The sequence below is a fragment of the Ciconia boyciana genome, chromosome 1, assembly GCF_034638445.1.
Source record: "Ciconia boyciana chromosome 1, ASM3463844v1, whole genome shotgun sequence".
NCBI classification, from domain to species: Eukaryota; Metazoa; Chordata; class Aves; order Ciconiiformes; family Ciconiidae; genus Ciconia; species Ciconia boyciana.
In genome coordinates this window covers 63,733,791-63,751,450 of record NC_132934.1, presented here as the reverse complement: position 1 = coordinate 63,751,450, position 17,660 = coordinate 63,733,791, and the positions used below count along the sequence as shown (strand labels likewise).

Sequence of the window (17,660 nt, the reverse complement as noted above, 5' to 3'; positions counted from 1 at the left end):
CTTTGAGATTGCTTTCGGTTCTACCTAGCAACCACAAGCCTAGAAGTAACTTTTAGTCGGAGCCCTGTATCTATGCGCAAACCCCACTTCCTTATGCAATCGTGCAGCTTTAATACTGATGCTTTCAGGAAAATCCAAATAATGAGGGATTCATGATAAAGCTGTGAGATTTTGTTGCCAGGTTTATTCTTGCAGAGCAGAACTAATAAAACTTTAAGGAAGAAGCCTTAGCCAAGTTTTTAAAAGTAGGCTATTTTTATTGTGAAAAACAAAATTAAAAAAAACCCCAAAGCTCGGAGATTGAAACTTGAGTTAATTTAATTCATGTGGCCAGTGTAGGCTTTTTGGTGAGCTGGAACCAGACAAACAGGTGTCAGGTGCATAGAAAACAAAGTAGTATCAGTATGTCGGCTATGAACTGAGCCCTGCTTCCTCCTTCTTGCATGCATAGTACTACGATGAAAGTTGGCAAAAGGAAATATGACTGCACGTGATTAAATGCTGACAGCCGAGGAGCTTGGCTTTCTGTTTACCGAGGTAAAAGTGACAAAAAAGTTGGGGAGTAAAGCTTCCTATGTGTCTTTGCAGAGTACTGGAAAATATGAGCTGAAAAAATGTAAGAAAGCCTGTAATAGCAATCTGATTTAGAAAAGAAAAAATTAAGATCTCCAAAATGTTCTAATGAAAAAATACTCTGATGCAAATTGCGAAGGAAAATCACTGCTCCCCCCCGGGTGTGTGCTGTATTCCAGAGCAATTGAGAAATGCATGCTAATGGGAAAGGAGGGACAAGTCTTCCCCTTTCCTGGACTTTTGATATAATTATTTAGCCAACGCTGAGAGAATCTCTGCATACTCTAAAACTTCAGTCATTTCTGAAATATTGATCTGGGAAGGTCACTAAATTCCAGAGCTGGTGAGGTCAGGGTAATGAGATCAAGTGACAGGCCCAGTAGTACCCACTGATTTAGTTGTTTAGACACTGTAACCAAACCATGACCTTCTTGTTCTGCAGCCTGTTTGATGTAACTATGTGAAAACACAGCTGCTTACTGGATATCACGTTAGTACCCATGTAGGCATTCAGGTAACTTTTTGTGACATTTACTTCAATTATTCTGGGGTTGGATTATAAAAATGAGTATCACCCACCTGTCCAGCCTTGTCTGTTACTCAGAACCCTGTTTTGCTCTCTGCTGGTATAACTAGTGAGAAGAAGACCATGCAGGGCCTGTAAGATACTCCCCCATCTGACTCGGGGGTGATGTGGTAGGGTGGAAAAAAGTCCTCTTGAATGAGGCAGGGAGCAAGACCCCCACAGTCTTCTAGAAAGGTGTTGGTGGGAGCGGGGCAATTACTGCTATTTTCAATCCTGGCAGCTTTGCCTAAGGACTAGCCCTAGATCAAAGTTTCTTCTAGCAGATGGGTGGCTTCAGGTGACTGACTCGTGCAGTGGGCACTGGCAGAGGACCCTCTGGCTCACAGGCTTTGTGTGAAGAGGCTCATTGATGCCCCATTCCCATACTCAGTGCTGATTCCTCGGTGTCTGCTTTCCCCTCCACCTCTCCGTGCTGCAGCCTATGGTACTGCTGTTCAGCAGGCAGGGCAAAGCCGCCGGCATGGAACCTGGGTCTGCCCTGGGCTCCACCTCTGCGTAAAACTGCCCGTGGTACAGGTCTGTTCAGGGATGAACCTGTGTTTTACTCTTCTTTGTTGGTCTTTATATTTCTCTCGCTTTTGGATAGCTGTTTGGTTTTCGACATCTCTGCAACACAATGGTTCCCTCTGGAGATACTCTGCCATCAACTCTCCACTGCCTGTGCCAGAGTCCACATGGTATTTCCTTCCCCAGGCAGGAAAACACAGGTATGGAGCAGAAATTAAGCCTGCTAAAAGCTGTACCACGCTCCCATGGAAATATTTACCCAGATCCATATGAGATCATACACTGGAGCCCAGCTGCTTCCTGCCCCAAGTTTAAACACCGTGAGCACAATAGTAAAGTTTCGTGATGTATGGATGTGACCTGGAATCACTTAGAGCAGAGGAGCGGGATGGAGAATTTATGTCTAGCCCAGGGCAGAGCACGTGGGCTTCTGGCTATTGTGTGCTGTTGCCTTTCCACTTGCACACAAGCTTATCAAAATGTTTTTGCAGGCTTGCTCCAACTTCCCTGCACAGCTTTTAACTCTTCATTTGAGGACCTTTGTGAACTAAGCAGTAGCAGCCAGTGCTCGAAGAGGGTGAATGGTGAGAGCTCAGCCAGAGCCAGGCTAAAGAGCCAGGCTGCTGCAGAGCTCGGCAGGAGCTGGGAGCCCGCAGCGCTGTCTTTGCAGGCATGCTGGCTGGTCTCCTTTCCCCACAGGCATAAGAGTAGATGGATTTAAAAATAAATAGGAAGGCAGCCTGGAGTGCCACTGTGTGTGTCCCTCTGAGCATGATTCAAAAGTATGCACTGGGGAAGTTTAGAGATGATTAGGAATATGGACTGGCATCAGAAATACAAAGTGCATCCAGAGAGGCACTGCAGCTCCCTACAAAGTCAAGCAAAAATAATCCCGTGATGATTTCTCTCCCCACACACACACTCTGCCATGGAGACTGGTGTGGGGTATGGAAACCCAGCCCCACAGTACTGGATGCTGCACAAAAGATGGTTGCTGGCCTGATAATCTTGAATACATTGGATTCTAGTTTAGTTCATAGTCTCTTTCATGTGTACAGTAAGCAATAAGGTTCAGATCCTTAAAGTATGTTTTGTGTTTAGTAGGGAGATGGTTGCCTTTTGAGGAACACAGGCAATACTTCAAACTTTCATCCACACTGAAGTAAAGAATTGAAGCACCTTATTTGTATGATTTTTGAGGTTTTTTTTTAAAAACACTGTCTCTCCCACTTTGTGTGTAACATTTGCACAGTGCATGCATAAAAGGTGAGCAGGAGAACAGTCACTCTAGGCACTGGCGTATTTTTGCCGCGTGCACAAAGGTCTGGAAGAAGCAGTTTTGGGAATGTCTTCCCTCCTGCCACAAAATGTTCCTTAGCTACAGAAAAATAAATTACTTTAGGGTGGGGGCTTTTTCTTTTTGCATGAGAGTGTAGATGTTTTATGGTAAAATTAAGTCATTGAAATGCTCTGGTCTTTTTCTTCTTGTGTTTATGTTTGTTCCTTGCTGTGGTTACCCATCAAGCACCAAACCAAATTGCTAAACATAGTACAACACCAAAGCAAAACTGCCAAACATGGTCCAAATTCGTAGCAAGGCAACAAGTATATTTTTTTTTTATTGTGGATATCTGAGGAATCAGCTGAGCATTTATGAAGTACCTATCTGAGCTTTTATCAGGTTGATTTCTAATGTGGATTTATATCAGAATTTGTATAATGAATGAGTGTGGAAGGAATTATTTCTTCTGCTTAGCATTATCTGTATGAAATACTCACCTAGAACGGAAGACCTAGTTGAACGTTTCAAAGAAAAATAGCTTTCAAAGCATGCACTTTCTCTCTGTTCTAGGTTAAAAGTATTATGCAGAGGCTTAAATAGCTAGCTGTATTCTGCCCTTTCATATAATGCGATAGGGAATGATAATTTACTTTTGTGTTTAATATTGCGCAGCTGTGAGTTGGCTGCAAAGACTGGAAGCACGCTTACACCCATATGAGAGGCATGCTCCAATTCCACTGTCTGTTGAAGAGATGGAAGAAGTATTGCTAGAATACTCCACAGAGTGCTATAAAACTGTGTCAGGAGCGTGTTGCTGCAGGGATCAAATAACTAAACCTGCAAAAAGCTGTTGTCTGTTCTTCTGATATGATGCATAGATAATAGAGTACTTCTCAAAGAAAATTCTGAAATGGCCAAATTTGAAGGGGACTGGAAAGCCACCTTGCAAAGCGATGAGCAGTTCATGTTTACTTGCTTTGTTACTTGTATGTAAATTGAAAACACACACACGTGTATAGCAGGGAAAGTATGGCCAGAGCATTTTCACATGTGGCTCTTGAGGTGTTAAATCAGCCAGCACCTTGAATTGCTGCAACGCAGGAAATTGGAGCTGGGTCCTGATGCAGTTCAGGGTGAGGCTGGTCTGCCCAGGAGACCTCTCACTGGAGTCAATGGGAGCTTTCACGGAGCGAGGTACCTGTCTGTAACGCACGGTATCATGGCCCGGTACAACTCAAGGAAATGGATTTCAAAGATGGTGTAGTCAAGGGAAAATTGGGAGAATGAAGGAAGAAAGTCAGTCAATACCTAGGTGCATGAACAAGTCACTGAGAAAACGCTGTTTCAGTAGAGGGTTTATGTAACTGTGGGGAATGCTGGTAGTATTTTCTGCTTTACTAAAGATGGAAACACTTTGTTAAATTTAAACCTGTCTCTAACTTTTAGCTATCTGGTTCTTATAGCAAACCTGTGAAGCGTGTATGTGATATTGAAATGGATTAGATGGGTTGTGATGGAGACTGTGGGGTTAGAGTTCACTTTCCCACAGTGGTCCTCTCGCTCTGGGCTGTGTTTTTGCCCCCTGTACAGGTGTACCTGGCTATGGGCATGCTCCTGCTCAAATTTTCCCTGGAGTCCAAAATGCCACAGTCTTGCTGGCATAACACTGCCAGCCGTGGAGCGTGTGTCACCCCAGCAGGCTGTCGGTACCATTTCTTTTTTCTTGTATCTTGGCGTTAAGGCAAAGTGCAAAACACACAATGGGAGCCGGGCGGGAGAGGGGGGGATGCTCAGGAGGGAGAGGGCGCTGCCATGAGAGGTCACATTTCTGTAAGCTTTTCTGTAAGCTTTGCTCTTCCCCAGTTTACAAGCTGTGCTGGAGAGAAGGGCTGATGTACAGAGATGTCAGACTGTGCCAAAGCAGAGTTGTGTTCTTACATAGCTCAATATTATGCCATATCTGGGAAGAAAGCCTGAATTATTCAGTCACTTGCATAACTGCGTGTAAGAGTGTTTATAATCAAGGACTTGGGTTCTGTCCATATTTATGAATGACCAGGGCTGAGTCTGGGCGTAATTCCAGCACTGACACTGTGTGTGAGTTGCACAACTATTGTGGATACATGACATTGCTGCTCCACGCCAGGCCATGGGACAGCCGGGACATCTGGCAGAGTTTGTGCTCCCTGCTTTGAACAGCTCATGCACAGTGGGGACTGCTACTGTACAAGCACGCAAGCCCGGCACACTTAGAAGTCCTTCTACTGATTTAGCTACTGTCTCTGGCTAAATCAGAGATCCCTCTCCTTCAGATCATTTAATTAGTTACAAGCCACCCCTTGAATTTACCAGGAGCCTCTCTCCAGCAAAAATAATAATACCCCCCCCCACCCCAGCTATTAACTTCCTTGAGTACTAATTGTTGACTCTTCTTGCCTTTTATTAATGGCATATGGATACTGGGTCTTTACTGGACTTGATAAAATGTTGGGCAAAGTGTTGCAATTAGTTCCACAGCTGCTTTGGTCATTGATGTTAAACACTCGTACTTCTCTAGAGGCCACTTTAAATGGGAACCTGATCCAGGCCATTATTAGCAACCCCTTTTGCTTTCACCTTCAGCTGAAGGAGTGGAAGCCTTGATGTCACCCAGGGGAGAAAAGTAGCAAGACTGCCGTCTCTCTGTGTCACTCACACCTCAAGGCTCTGCTCCACAACGTGCTCTTCCTGCACCACTACTGGGCTCCACCACACAGGGGATCAGTGCATTGCTTTCATCCCCTAGTTACCACTTGGCAATGATCTAGTCACAGGCGGTCTGCTTGTTGTATTTTCCTCCTCTTCAAGGTCCCCTGTGTCAGGTGGTCCCTGCTGACAGGACTAGCTCCCAGAGCTGGTCTTCAGCCCCTCCTGGAAGTAATCAGGATCCTCTCAGGCCCCTGTGTCTGATCGTGCAAGGCACGACGCAGAGAGACCTTCCTGCTCTGCAGATCATACGGTCTAAAGCAGAGGACTGCTGGTACTGCTGTATTCATTATCAGCTAATAGCTGTTGGCCAGTGTCCTGGATGAAGGCTTTGCCTGCTGTACTGACATCCATCCAATTTGGGTAAATACTGGATTAAGCAAGAGAGAGGCAGCGAGAAAATGTCACGCTGATCTCCCAGAAACAGCCTGTGATGTATGACTTCTTTGCCTCGTCCTAAATGAATTAGCACTGCTGTAGAAAATGGAAAAAACAAGCCTCTCTATGCCCTCTACTTGTACATAATAAGAGAGGAAATTTTCCTTCCTGACCACATGTTGGCAGGTGAGTAGATCACTTCTGAAATGATGCAGAAATAAGGATGTAGAATAATGTTCCTGTGGTAGCATAAGAGACTCTAATTTCACTTCTTTACCCGAAGTAATCTCTTTTTTCAAGAAACGCGATTCCAAGTTAGTGGGAAGTTGCCCTATTTATTTCTAGCAACTATGAGTAACTACTGACAACATAAGAGGAGTTTGTTTTGAGGGGGAAGCATCACTCCCAACTGTAGCATGTCATGGGTCATTTGGTCATACAGATATTCTGTTGTTTCTCTTCTGGAGATACAACGGAGTTCCCTCTGTTGCTTCTAGAAATATGCACGTATAAAGCGCACAGCAGTGGAGCTCTGAAGGAGCTCATCTTTCAAAGTAGGTGCTTATCCAACTCCTTTTCAAGTATATTTTTGTCCAAAGCCAGGATGCAGCATGTTGGTCATGCACTCTGCTTAAGGAGTTTTAATTCTTCGTAGTTCTCTGACAGCTGGACTAGGGCAGCATGGCATCGTCCCCGTCCGGCAGCAAGAACACAGTCCAGCCCTAAACGGTTAACTTCCTTGTGGTGGTCTGTCACCACTTATCAGGAATAGCACTTCCCTTTGAAGACTAACTCTCTTTGGGAGGAAGATGGTGGCTGCTGTTTTTAGAAAGTAAAAAATGCAATTACCTTTACCAAAGGAAGGGAGCAGCTCTAATAGGATTTTTTTATCAGACTATTTTTTTAGACTATTTGGGTAATTCAGTGATTATTACTGCACAGCTCTTTTTCCTTAGGGGATGCTAGACTGTTCCAAAAGCGTTTGTTAGTTTACTTAGACATTAAAGAGGTCCTTATGAATTTAGATTATGCTAAACTACTTCAAAGTGTCCCTAGAGGTCCAAGCTGCTTTGAACTTAACCTTTTCTGCCCAGTCTTGTCATATGTGTGAGCCTGAAGACTGTAAGCAAGAGGTCGGTGATTCTCAGTCTTTTTAATACTTTGACCTATGTTACAACAGGAAAAAATAAACAAACCAGATTCCCTCTGATCTAGCCAGGAAGAAAGAGAGAGGATGGTTTCAGTGGGCCTCTTTGTAACCCTCTTCTTAACCTGCTAGCTCTCCTGACCCATTAAATGGGACAAGCAGGAAAAAAACAAACAAAACCCAACTTTAAATACCCATTGCTTTTCTTCTAACTGCTTTCCTTTAAAATGTGTTTGGTCCTCAGGGCACCTTGAGATCTTAATGGGTTTTTTATATAAAATTTGAATAATGAAGCATGTGAGACACTTGCGATTGGAAAAATATGAACTTTAATAAAGCTGGTCACGCTGCTTGTGAGCTGTGTATATCACACAAAAATGTGTGGCTAGATCGTCCACTGGGGCTGTTCAAAATAACTGCAGTGACTCCAGCAGCGCTGTGCTGATTTACGTGAGGTGAGAATCTGGCTCGCATCCCGTATTATCTTGCAATGTGACTGTGCAGCTGTAACGCAATCTTATTCAGCTCGTTGGGTTTGGGGGCAAAATAAGTGCCCATGGTTATTTTTAGAAAAGCACGTCATCAGAGGGGTTCATATGATTCTCTCTCTCATATATTTATTTTTTATTGCTGTTGACCTACCTGAGCTCTTTTGGTGTTTGGAGATTTTAATAAGAATAATTCAATATTTTTCTCCACTGGGGTAGCTGGATGGGTTTTTTTTCCCCTTTCTATTGCTTCACGGTGTTGGAGGCTATACAGGCAAGGCATTATTTTGCACATGATGCAACACAGCTCTTGTTTTTCTTGAAAGGTGGGTCCGACTGCACCTCTTTTCAGTTTTCAGGTGTCTCTACACAGTCTGCATTCTCCTTCACTCTTTAAAACACAAATTGGACTGCTTGAGGGTTTTGTGGGTCATGCACTTCTCATTTTCCCATCTGAAATCTGAGCCCTCAGACCTTACGGTCATCTTGGCTACAGATAATCGTGACGGTTGTTTTTCCCATTTTGACCCTTTGCTTCAGTCCCTGGGCTGCAAAGGGAGCATGAGGGCTATTGGTGTCCTTGGGATCAGGGTCTGTTACTGATCAAAAAGCCTCTAGGATGTGTGCATCCTGTTTATATGCCAGTATCTCCCCTAACAGCATTAGGGAGGAGGAAATTCGGAGTGTCAGTTATTTTTGTAAGCAGAAAGTGCTGCCTATTTCCCCGTGAGGCATCAGCAGCTCTTTAAGAACGTTTGGAAGCATGAAGCAACAAGGTACTACTGGGCATTATCACCAGCATTCTTCTTTAAACTATTTTTATTTGCACGTACTTTATCTCCAGCATTTCTTCAGTCTGAGAAGGTCAGGCAGACGCCACATGTACAGTGTAGCCCAGACAGGCAGATGACACAGTAGTGTTTTGACTCGAAAGTCAGACTTCTGCTAAGCATCAAGGGGCAAACCTTTATCTCTGCACGTAGTGCTGAGGAGCGTAGGGAAGAATTCATTCCCTTAGTCAGTGGAGCTGATCTAGATTTTCCATTGCAGTCTTTAACTGCGAGCCTGCTAGCTGCAAGGCTCTTTTCTCCAAAGTAGCTCTGGGACCCCCCACGAAACTTAGATCTACCAGCCTTGTACAGGTTCCTCTCCCTCATCTATTTCTCCTCTGAAATTCAATTGCTGCAAAGAAAGTGCAGAAGCCTCTGCCTGGTGCTCACATAAAGGTAAATGAAAAGTCTTTGCATTCTCTTTCTATCCTACCTCTTAATGAAGTGTAATCGCCACCTTGGTCCTGCTGGAATGAAGATTGCCAGTGCCCCAAAGGAAGTGACTGACTTGCTCCCAAGAAATATGTAAACCATAAAGATGGTTCTTGAAATGAAGAGCTTTGAAATAAGAATTTGTCAGTAGATTGTAATGTATTGAGTCACTTGGATTGACATGGGTTCTGGGTTGCAGCTTGCTGTTAAGGGAAAAGTCTTGTCCCTTACAAAAATCCTTAAAAAAAATGTCTTTTAAAAGCATGAGATCATCTTGTTCTGTGGAAAGTTTAGTGCATTTGTCTTCCCTGCTGCAAGGTAAGCATAAATCAGACTGTGTTATGATAGAGGCGCTCACTGAAACAAATTCCTAATAAAAGAATAAACATGGAAGCAATCCATCTGTACCCTCCACATTCCTCAATGAAGCCTTCCTAGAAGTATAACTTGGAAGGGAACTGGTGGGGTGGATGGGGGATACTGCTTGCTAGTAAGCACTGACAAATGAGAAGAGGTGTGTTAAAGTTAATTCTGTTTCCCAAAAAGTAAATCAGATTCCCATTGTACTTTTATTTTGCCAGCCAAGCTAATCCAACCCCCACAAGCCCTTGCTTTCAAAAGCTGGGGCACTAATGCAATGTGGAAAGCTCCTTCCATTAGCTCACGTGTGTCATCTGGACTTGCTGGTTGCAGTATTGTCCTGAATTTAGCTATTGAAGCTGGCCCCCCTGTATATTTATAAATACCTTTATTAACCTCCTTCCCTACCTACCCTTTCTCCCCTTCCAAGAAAACCCCACCATCAGAAACAAACCACCTTGTAACAGGTCCAAATTCAAGTATGCTCTTCTATCTAGGTTAAATTTTGCATAGGCCTTGCCTGGGTTTGATTCTGGCTTGCAGTCTGTCTTGTCCAACCAGAAGACTACATTTAAATAATGCTTGATAAATGGATACTTATAACAAATGTCAAGAGCTTAAGCGGAATATCCATGGAGAAAGCATAGAAGAGGCTTGACCAGTTTCATCCACAGTTCCAAGTTATTGATCCTAAAAATTAAATCAACTACTGAGCAGTGTTTAGATTTGACAGTGTGGTCATTGAGAAAGAAGAAGTGGCTGTCCTTTATGGAAAAGGAGTTACTCTAACACAACTTTAGCACAGAGTTGTACTGCTTATACTGCTTTCTGCAGCACCTTTTGCTTTAAGACTTCAGCTGTTCAATAAACAAACCTGGAGTTCTTGCAAGAGCGTTGTTTTTCCCATCTAAAGGTGGGAGAGCTTGAACACAGCGAAATGATTTGCCACTGGTGCGCGAGTCCATGTCAGTGCTGAGTGGATCTAAAATTTCGGGCTTTCTTGGCAGTGTGCTAGCTCTTATGCGTTATATTGTGCTTGTGTGAAAAATGAGTACCATGAAACTATCTTTCCTCCCCAGTGTAGCTGCAGTGTTTCCTGCATATTGATAACAAAGCGAAGCATCTATAATAAATTCTAGGAACCTTATTCAATTGTTCTGCGGACGGTGATTACAGAACAAGGGGAAAGTTCTGGTAGCAATGAACGCCTTGTCACTGTCTGAATGCTGACTTGGCTTGTCTGCACCTTTCCTGCCCTGCATCATATGGACTAGCTGAGTTCCTAGCGAGTTTGATGCACGTGTGGTCTCCTACATAGACGACTTGGACTGCAAGCAAGAATACGCAGCGTTCATCTCAACTTCATGCCCATCCTGGACTGTTTTTGAAAAGTCTGCAGCGTTAGATGGCTGCTGTTATTCTCTGCTATTAGAGAAAACATAGCTTCTTCTCACGTTGCATCACCTACCTATCTGCTGCTGCTCCATGTAGCTTGTTTTACCATGAGGACCCCCATGCTGAATGATTAACACAGTTATTTTTCCTTGCAGACTGGGGCAGGTACCCAGAAGGGGTGGCCTGGAACCATGACGGGAAAAGGGGGAGGCTGTGGCCCGAGGTTTGCTGGTACACTTTGTGTTTCCTCACCCACGCGAGTGCCCAGAGGAGCCACCGCAGACCCTCCAAGGTGTCCTTTGCGCCGAGCCCGTGTACTCGCTGGCTCTCGCAGCTCTGGCACAGCAGTGTCAGTCCCTCGGTACCGTAGTGTGACTGCTGGCTCAGCACGGATCCTGCTTCACCTGCCCGTTGTAGGATCTGGTGGTACGCTTCCAGCCATACTGCACGGTACTGAGAGACCTTTCAGAAACAGCATATATATGGGGGGGATGGGGTGGAGGGAGAGAGGGGGGAGGGTTGTTTAAACTGTCTCCAAATAAAGATTTGCTCCTGCTGTCTGTGTTTAATATTGATTTAACATATTTTTGCTACAACTCAATTTAGTCTTTACTCTCATCCAGCTGTGGGAGCTCTGGTTTGCAATTGCCTGTGCGATTAATCCTTTTGTGCATTTCTTTCATTGTATGCATAGTGTCAACTCTCACCCAGCACATCACATGCTGAAAAAATCCAGAAACCTGCCTTGTTTTCATTTGCTCTGTTGTACGTACACATCAGTGTGGAGTTTTTTTAAAACAAAAATATCCATGAAAACAATGCTGTAGTGTTAAACTTATATCCCTCCCTCCTTCCCCTTCTCCCACACCCTTCCATCCTTCCTAAACCCGTCAAAGGCATATATAATCATTTGGCTTTCCTGGCTTACTGCCATATTTATTACACAAACAGCAATGCACAACAGCACCTGTAAGCTTTATAAAGGTCTTATTCATCTGATGGGCTTGCACAGCGCTCGGCACAGAGATGAGGAATACGTACAAACAGAGCAGGAGGAAATACTGAACGCGTGCTTATGGGAGAAACGACGAGGAGCGCGGGAGGTAGGGCGAGGGGATTTTTTGAGTTGAGGCCTCTTTTGTGTACTTTCTACTGATTGATGAAGGTGAGCGCTCACCCCTGCCACCACCCGCAACTCACTCCCACATACGCGCACATTCTTGCCTATAGATCATGCTCCCCTCTGGATGTACACGTAAAGGGCAAATGCAGCCGTCAGCTCTTACCGCTGTCCTGTGCCTTCTGGGGAGAGACTGTCCTCCGGCCGCCAGGCGTGCTCGAGGGGGGTGGCAGTGGGACGCGATTTCTGATTTTCTGTGCACACAGTCACGCTTGTGCATCGGCAGTCAAACAGGACAGCAATATTTGTTGTGTTTTGCTCTTTCTTTTTTGGTACATAAGTAGGGGATCATATAACCAGGGAGAGTAGTTCGTGGAAGCTTTCTGTTCCTGCAGGTATGCACACACCCCTGCACAGGTTTATCTGGAAGTTTGATGTTCTCTATACTGAATTAATAAAATAGTTGCAATTTTTTGTTGGTTATTTTAAGAAATGCTCTTGCAATTGTTTTGTCAATCCCTTTAAAGAAAGCCAAAGTGGTATAAATTGATTTTGAACTGGTATAAAGGTGTCCACACTATGTTGTCTGCAATGAATTTAATCAGTGGAAGTTTTATGTGACGGACAAGATCTACTGAAATTAAATGCTCAACATCCTCCTCCTGTATTCTGCTCTGTTCTCATAGTTTACATGTAGGTAACCCTTACTTTAAGATCAGTTAGATTCTCTTGCTTGCAGACAACGTGATTAATTAACTGAGGGGCAGTAATTCTGTAATAAGAAGTAACCAGTGCAGAGTGTTAGCAGCCCAGATGAAACGGCCTGCTTGTGTATCCTCCGGAGCACCATCATGGGCATTTCTCCTTCTACACAGAGAGTCTGCGCTGGTGCTGTTGGGCAGCAGAGTCCATTTCTGGAAGGGGCGGTGAGGGTTCGTGGTAATGAAATCCCCGAGACCCAACATAGAGGCAGACGTTGCCTTCACCGACTGGAAGCCAGGCACGAATCTGAAGCTCTGCAGTGATGTGCCACCCCTCTAGTGTGAGTTCAAACTTTGATGGAGGAGTACTTTAATTTGAGGTGAAGTGATTAAAAGAGCTGTGGATTTTTCCTCCCCTCTGCCAGAAGAGAAGCACCATCTGGCCAGGATAGGATGTGTCCCACCTTTCCATAGCAATGCTCCTTCCTTGCTTTTGGAGAAATAAACTGGGCTTAATGCATGATTCTGTACTACAAGATGGTGATGTGCAGGGAGTATGAAGAAGCATGGTTCTTGATGGATACATCTCTGCTGGTAGAGCCTCAAGTGCTCTTATTCCCCTGGTAGAGCTCCACTTGGTCCTGGGCACAGTGGCTTTGCTATGCTGCAGTGGAGCACGGCTTTGCTAGTGCAGGGTGTGTGGTCGATGTGGGGTACTGGTAGTCGTGTAACAGTATGGATTTTGTACTACAGTCATAGTTTTGCCATGACTGTGTGATGGAGAACACGGAAACAGCGTAGGTTCAGCCTTTTGGATGTGACAGTTTTAAGAGCCCCATGGTGCCTCCCCTCCTATCCCAGGCTCAGGCCAGCCGCAGTTCTGGGTTAAACCCTCAGCAGAAGAGGAGAGACTGGTCAGGACAGCGAGTTAGATAATATGAGGGTTGTAGAGTTTCTCAAGAAGCAGTTATGGTTTTGTTTCCCCTTAAACACAAATTAGGTTATTTTTTTTCCATACAAGTCAGTGGAACTATGTTGCTATAAAATCCTATTAAGAAAGATCATACTTGAACACTGGCTTCTGGTTTTAGTGGGGTTTTCTGGGTCTTTCCTAAGCTTGCTTTCCTGTTGGTATGTCAGTAACAAAGACATGCATTTGGAATCTCATGTAGTTTGAGAAGCTTTAAAGGTATTTTCCACTTGATAAGGTCTGTTTTTGAGAACATAATGTGTTTATTACAGGTTATCAGATCACATCACTTATAATTTTCTCAGAAAAGCGATCCATTTCTTAGAATAAAATGGCATTGAAAAAAAACCTTCAAGTGTTTCCTAATATAGTGCCCCTTAGCCTATTTGTTGAAGTTTTTTTTTTTCCTTGTAATATCTATTTGCACAGTGCCTAAGTGCTGAAGTGCATTTTCCTAGTGTTATGGTTTGCATGAAATGTAACTCAGAAAAAGTGCAGTACACCCTCTACGAAGGCTTAATATAAGAACTAAGCGCTACTTAGAGTTTAATGTAAGCCCTGTTTTGATGGGCTGAAGTAGGATACCTGCTGACTTTTTGCACAGTGATGAATTTCACCTCTACAGTTTGATTTGCAATTGATGTTAATAAGGGGATGGCTTACAGGGAAAGCAGTCAGCGTGAAGACAAGTGTGGAGGCCCTACCTTTGACTGGAAATGATAATAGGTGTGGAGCTCGAAATTTGACACGGCTTTTTTATAGCTTGTGACATACAGGAATGGGTAGGCCTGTCAAAAAATAAACGAAGGCATGTTTTCTGCTTTCCACTCTTTACAGTGCAGCCCAGCAATAAACAGCCATAAGCAAGGCAAAGGTGGGTGACGTGCTAAGTCTGGAAAGGGGGCTCCTGAGACATCAAGCCCAGTCCCCTGCGATTCAGGCACCTGGGTTATCCCCTAAGCCTTTTCATAAACTGATAAAGCTTTAAAGCTCTGTCTTACTAGGTGATTTTGGCTCCCCTATGTGAATAAGCTCAGTAACACATGTCCTTGTCTTCATGCCTCAGAACTCATTAATTTGAGGAATTTTTTTTTAGGAGACCAGTGAGACATGTTGTTAGGAAAGAGGTAAAGGAGCCAAAAAATTCAGCTTGGTGGCCAGATTTTGGGAAAACTTTTGCAGAGGGGCAGAGAGGCGGATGGCTTACTCATATCTATGAAAAGAGAAGAAAGAAAAGATGGGAAGACTGATGCCTTCAGTAGGACAGAAAGGAGGGGAGACATAAAAAGAGACTAAGTGAAAGATGTAGGAAAGCATTGCGTGATTTTTCAGTCCATAAAAATAAAGATGAGAAGACTTAAATTTTTAATTCTGTTTACAGAATATAAATGCTGTGGAAAAGGGGAGGGTTTTTTTAATTCACTGATTGCAACTGGAAATTCGGGGACAGCCTTATAAAAGCTAAGCACTGGGAGCAGTGCTGAGCAGTTGTGTGATACAGTGACAACCAGCAGATGCAGAAAGCAAACATCTGTTGTGCTGCCCAGCACTCACGGGCCAGCTTCTTGCCTGAAGAACAGGCCAGGATCTGCCTGTATGTGGTTAAGACTTTGGAATGTCATTGGCAATGAGGAAGGGAACATATCTGAGTCCTCTATGGCACCTCCATAGAGTGGTCCTCTATGGCACCAAAGTGGGGTGCGTGCACACCAAGGGATGTGCAAGATAATCCATTAGAGTGAAGGAAGAAAATGGTTTTTGTACCATTAATTAAAAAAAAAGTTTACTACATCTTTGTCTCATCCTTTCTTAATTTCTACTTTTGTGTATGCTTTTTAATGTACATAATTTATTAGTACAGTAGTGCATTTATATAATTTATAAATAAGTACATATACATATATTGGGGCTGCATGCTCAAAAATGTTGTACTGTTAGGGTTGCACAATCAAAAAGGTTTGGCAATCACTGCTTTATGGAGCCCTTAGAAACAGCAAATGTAGCAAATTAATTGATAAAATACAATATGACAACTTGGACAATGCATTTTTTAATGCTGCGGACATTACTGCTCTGAAAGTCTCGCATAGTGATGTTCATCCATCAGAGAAGGCCAGAGCTGAAAGGGCTTCTTCACATTGATTTGGGATGTGGCTGAGCCTGGCAGTGAAGCTGGAGTGTCAGTGTTGCCCATTTCTACACCTGGCTAAAGCATTTACAAAGGAGGGAGTGTAAGGAAGAGGATCAGTGTTGTCACAGTAAATTTAAGAAGTGGGTTAAATCACTTATTTGGTGGTTGAGAAGTAACCTTCATGTTGCCCAAATTATTTACATGCTTCACCCTCGATCACACCTAGTGCCTGTACCGCAAGGGTAAAATCCTTATATTACCTTTGTCATGCTCAAGCCTTGCTGCCGCTTTCCATGAGTCAAATTTTGTCAGCCCTTCTCATGCTCTGCAATACTTTTTATTCCAGCAGTACAGCCAATTAACAAAACCACATCAAATGAGATTACTTGCAGAGTGGGTCTGATCCAAACCCCACTGAGGTCAGCTGAGGAACTCCCATGGTCTTCAGCACATTTGGGATAAGGCCCAGGATAAAGAGCTTGTTGAAATAGTGTGGTTGAATGAGTCCTTAGCTCTTTTCAATAGATTTGATTGAGCTGTGCTAACAGTTTTTTCCAAGTGGAAAAAAATAGATAACAGCATGTTTGCATACGGGCTTGTGCTCTCCTCCTTTCTCTCCCCCTCCTCCCTGCATGCACATGTATTTAGCACAGAGGCAGACGCGTGGTTGTGTCAACTAACTGACATGAAGCAGCATATCTCTGATAAAACTGGGACTCTGTTTGATGTAGTTGCAGTCAAATGTGCTTGATTTGAATATGAGGGTTTTTAAAATGTATTTTTATGCAGATTTTAAAGCCTGTAAGGTAATGAGTCAATAAGACAGCTATTAACACTTCAATCTTTCTGATACCCAGAATAAGAGAAAGAGATGGATGAGATCTGGCTGTTGTAGATTTAGCCAGCCTTTTCATGCTTGGGTTAAGTTAACCCTGTTTTATATGATGAGTTTCATGTTTGAGTAGTTCCAGATTTTGGCAAATGTGAGGTTCAACTACATGAAAGACTGTTTAGGTGTGCTGAGATGTGCACAGTGATATTTCTTGACTGCATCCTTCCTTCAATTCCACATTTGTATTTCTCTAATAACGTCCATTTTTCAATGTAATCACACAATAACTTTCACTGACCTTAAAAATTGTGTGCTAGGACTGCCTGCTCATGACTGTCCTCGTGTTTTCTCTATATTGATCACAGCAGGCTTGAATAATGAGCTTCAATTTCTGTCATTAGTGCAGGCCATGGAAGCACTGTGTCCAATTATTTAAAAGAAAAACCACAGAAAACACTTGATTATATATTTTAGAAAGGAATTTTCTGTTTTCATGTAAGGTCCCGGGATAAATGACATGTACACTAAATCTTTTGTTTATTTTGCTTGCCCCTCTCAGGGTATGATCTTAGTTATACTTACTGAGAGTTGCCTGTGTACAAACACAAGATGCTATTGAATGTATGAAGCATGGCTAACATTCACGTATTTATGATTACTACATGTTCAGACTGACTAATTGTACATGACAGTGCAGATAATTAGGGGTTTGTGTAGGCACCCACTTGGTAAAATTGTACAAGCAGTTGTGTGTCTCAACTGTGTGAAAATTGTGTCTCTACTCTTCAAATTACAGCTTTTGAGGGCTAAAGAAATTTTATATACAGAACAGGTAGGGCAAACCCAGCACTTCAGTTGTTGCCTTGCAAGACACACAGCAGACATGCAGCGGTCTGCTTCTTGCCGACTCGGCGTTTCTCAGGGCTGACCTACAGGTCTGGTTGTTGGTGAGATGGGGCACCCCGTTCCCTGTGCTCTCTCGAAGCCCTGGCCCCCTTTCTAAGATGCACACTTAACAACTCTGACATTGTTCGTCTCATCCTTCCTCTCTTCTATTTTCCACTCCTTCTATACACTGTTATTCCTTCCTTGCGTTACTAGTACAGCAGCAAGCAGTTTCAGCTGGGTGTTTCTGTCATCTTAACTCTTCTGGCCAATGTGGTCAAAATTTCTTTCCTCTGCT

At 43.5% G+C, this 17,660-nt stretch overlaps 1 protein-coding gene across 5 annotated transcripts in view; it reads left to right on the top strand.

Annotated features, from left to right (window-relative positions):
* The window catches only part of TBXAS1 (thromboxane A synthase 1), a 248,046-nt gene that overhangs the window by 30,902 nt on the left and 199,484 nt on the right, over nucleotides 1-17,660 (top strand). Inside the window, exon 1 of one of the 5 annotated variants that reach the window (XM_072871753.1) lies at nucleotides 8,579-8,932. The exons of the other annotated variants lie outside the window; for them this stretch is intronic. The gene's annotated coding sequence lies outside the window, so the exon portion shown is untranslated. Of the gene's footprint in view, nucleotides 1-8,578; nucleotides 8,933-17,660 lie in introns of those variants that run through there. 5 annotated transcript variants of the gene reach the window in all.